We start from the raw sequence: 4,176 nt of genomic DNA, 5'->3' as shown, positions 1-4,176 counted from the left end.
TGTGTTCCTGACTCATAGCACATGTCTACATGTTCATTAATGCGCAGTAGTTACTGCACATTTAATTTAGCACTTGCTTAATGAAGTACTAACTAAATGCACAGTAAATACAGTTACTGCGCAGTTTTGCCAGAAAACATCTTTTTAGTCACACTGCTGCACAACAGCCTAATAATACTGTGCAGTAGTGTATTAGCACTGTCCATGTTGTGATGCACTACTGCTCAGTGTTATTAGGTTACTGTGCCTTAAGAATGTTGTGTAGATGGACACAGTAAGTGGTAGAAGGTTTTCCATTTGGAAGGTGGGGGCAGATCTCTTGCATCCAAACACAGCTCAGTCCATTTAGGTACTGCAAAGTCTAAAGAATAAGCAATTTGTCTCAGGAGTAGTGCAGGGAACCAGGATGTGGGTTAGTTTTAACGATAAGGCCACTAACCTGGAGAATAGGGCCAGGGTAGCATGCTGAAAGTACAGAGGTAATAGCCTACTGATTCAGGGTCTTGCCCAGGGGGTGAAAAAGCCTTCCCTCATCTTGGCCTCACATAGCTCTCCCCCTCTCACCTGGCTAAGTATGGCAGGAAGTAGACCCCTTTCTCTGTGTCCTACTGGTTAGAGCACTTTGCTAAGTAGCAAACAATACAGCTTCAAACCCCTTTTTAAAGAGGGACCTAAAACTTGGGTGTTCTTCGCTCAGACTGCTGGACTAAAGCAAGGAACTAAATGCCATTCTCCATGTCTCAGATACAATTTCAGGATTTAACCACATTTATGCACATGCCTGAGGAAGCATATGGTGCTGTGTATTTGCCTGACCAGAACACAGCCCTGTTGAGCACAGACATGGACACAAACAAGCAGCTAGAGCTGAATCACAAGCTTCTTCCTAGTCAAAACAGCAGTTATATAATTGTATAACAGCCTGCTAGAGCTAGGGCACTTGCTCAGGAAATGGGAAACCTGGATTCTGGGCCTTTTAAGAGATTCAAATCCACATCTTCCACCTCCAAAAAGAATGTATTAACCACCAAGCTATAAAGTAGCCTGCATGGGAGCATCATGCACTGTTGAAGCAGTACCAGGGGCTGCAGGGAAGGGCAAGTGCCAGGGGATGTAGGTACCACATGGGGGGGGTCAAGCTGGAGAGGAGGAAGGTGACGGGGGGCAGGCACTGGGGGAGCAAATGGTCGGGGGGACAAACCATTTTCCCCAAGTGGGCTTGCGGGGGGGATGGACAGGGGGCAAAGTGCAAGGTGGCAAGGGGTAGGGGTCAGGCAACTTGACTTCACTGTTGCCTACCCCCTTGCCACTGCTTGTCCACTGTAGCAGTGGGTAGATTAATTAAGGATGACCCTCCAATAATTAGACTCTATACATGGAAAATTATAAACAAATTTATAAATTTTCCATGTCTAGACTCTAATTATTGGGGGCATCATTTTGGATCTGGGTAAATACAGTAAATAGAGCTGTGCTTTTTGAAAACCTTTTGAAAACTGGCTGATCACTGGTTAAATCCTGAGCCTTGTGCTCAGGAGAAAACAGATCTGCAAGTGCTAAACTAAACTGAGATCCACTGGAATACTTGCAAAGGAACTGCAGCCTAAAGCCCAGTCTTTAGGAGGAGGAAGATTGAAGGTTTCTTCCCCGCAAAAAGTGAAGCTAGAGACCTAATATGAAAGTGGGGCATCATCAGAGGCCATGAAGAGATCTGAGGTGGAGTTCATACAAACCTCATAACGTCATGCTATAAAAAGGGGCCTGAAAAAGGGTATGCTGAAAAGGTGCAATTCTCAATCTAGGCCTTGTCTAACCTCTGGATTTGTTCCAAAGACAAAGATTAGCCATTAGTGCTGGGTGTAGCTGCACTGGTATAAACACTAATACAATCAGGAAGTTTCAAATGGGTATAAACTCCATTGACGCAAAGGGTTGTCTGCTACAGTGGGGAATGAACTGTGTTTAGCCACATGGTCATTGATGACTGTAATTTGTCTTGACAAAGTCATTGGCATCTTTTCCAACCTAGTATGATGTTGTTTCCTTAACTCTTATGTGTTTATAAGGCTTTTGAGGAGATTTCCGTAAAATGACTACACCATTGCTTTTCATCGTCATTATGTCTCCTTAATCCTTTCCCTATTGTTTTCACAACTTTAGCAATTAAATTATTCCTTTAAGACACACACTATAATATCTCAACAAAGAAGAAGGGCAGGCAGAGAGAGTAAATGAGTTATTTCTTTGCTTCAAATGTTGGTAGAAGAGGATCACTTAAGGAAGGGTGGAACAAATCCTCACATCTGCACACTATTTGAGGAAGTTGGAAATTTAACAAGTTGTTTTCATCCAGGAGCAATCAATTTCTTGTTTAATCTTATTTCCTGTGCTTCATTTTATTACACATGCTGTTTATTCCAGACAGTGAGTTTTTTCCAATATGAATGTTGTCCTTCCTAAATGGAAAATTAAGAATCTCTGCAAGGAAGAAATTGTTCACAGCCATTTGTGAGATCAAGCTATGTGGCTCCTATTAAGTGCTACAACCAAAGCTGCAAATAACAATAAAAACAGGCTCCCAAGAGTCCTTTCTGCGGAATGGATGGACAATGGATAATGACTCAGACTCTTGCAATGCAATCTAAAATAAGTTTCTTAGGTAAAAGAAAACAAATTGTTGTTTGTATTGCTGAGACACCATACCAAACACACTTGGCCAACCAACTGAGCAGTCAAATAAATACACAGTCTCTTTAAAATACAACTTATCTTTCTCTATCTTTATGTAAATATTTGGAATAAAATATTTCCCAACTATATTGCTTTAACAGAGCTTACTTATGATGCTGTGTGTGGGTTAATTGATAAAAATGCTCAGATTTGTAGAACTGATTCATTTCTTTTATGTTCCAGTTCCATAAACGCACTTTTAAAAGTAGTGCCATGCACACAGACATAAAAAAGAGTAATCTTAAAGCAAATTGCTTTTGACCTTGATGGCAATATCTGTAGTTTACATAATCTGTGGTAGAGAAAGTTGGGCCAGATAGCATTTTGTTTTAATTTCATTCTCATTTACAATTTCTGCTTCTTTATTGAGACCAAAATATTTCATTTTTTCCTAAAGTATCTTCTATAGTAATACTGAATTACTGAATAACTTCATCTTTCCAATCTATGATAATGCTGCATTCAATTAGCGCAGCATTATCATAGATTCTGAAGGCCACAAGGACCTGTTATGATCATCAGCTGGGACAGACATGCAAAAAGCCTTAGCCTGAATTGATTCAGTCTTTGCAGGTTAGTCTAACCTGGCTAGATTGAATCAGTTTGCAACTGCACAGACATTCTCTCTGGACTGAGGAAATTCAGGCACATGTGGGGGGCGGGGGCATTAGAGTAGCCTTCCCTTCCCTTCTAGCTGGTGGGGGAAGGGGGCATGGCCAGGCCCTGGCAGGATGTTCTGATTAGGGAGGGGTTTTAACCCTCACCCTGCCTGCAGTCCCAGGCTTTTCACTGCTCCAGGTGCAGGAGTGTTGTCAGACCCTGCATCTGTTGATACTGAACTTTTCCATCTTCATCTCCCTGCTTCTTCAGACTGTCTGCAAACTAGGTGATTTCTAATACCTTTCTGTTCCTTCTTGAAGACTGACAGATTGCAGCCAGTTTATCAGCCCATCAAGCCAAGTGCTTCTTATCTGCACGGTGTATTTGCATTGCAAGCCACTAGCTGGCTGTCTTTATTCCAGTGAAATTGGAGACCCACATAGATACCTCTCAGCATTAGCTAGCATGGCCAGATGCCGGGGCCCTGTGCTGGGGTCCTTGCCGTTAGAGAAGGACAGGAGGGGGGATCCCTGCTTGAGCAGCCAGCAGGGAGGGGGAGGGGGAAACCTGATAGCTGCTGCAGTCCTTCAGCCAGCTGGAGCTATGATAGTGCTCTGGCTAAGAAGTAGAGGGGCAGGCGCAACCCTGCTCTGCTGTGGAGCAGAGAGCCCAGAGAGCATGCTGGGATGCTGGGGGAGTCTGATTTAATTTAAACCAGCAAGGGTCTGGGACAGACGTTGCATAAACTAGTTTGACCCAAATCAGTTAATTCTGATACTACATTCAACCAGGTTTATCTCAAACCAGTTTCAGTTATTTTCAAACTGGTTTATGTGCACTGAACAT

Source organism: Gavialis gangeticus, unplaced genomic scaffold (assembly GCF_001723915.1).
Source record: "Gavialis gangeticus isolate Ggan-Ray unplaced genomic scaffold, GavGan_comp1, whole genome shotgun sequence".
In the NCBI taxonomy this organism is placed as follows: domain Eukaryota; kingdom Metazoa; phylum Chordata; order Crocodylia; family Gavialidae; genus Gavialis; species Gavialis gangeticus.
This window is presented reverse-complemented; position numbering follows the sequence as displayed.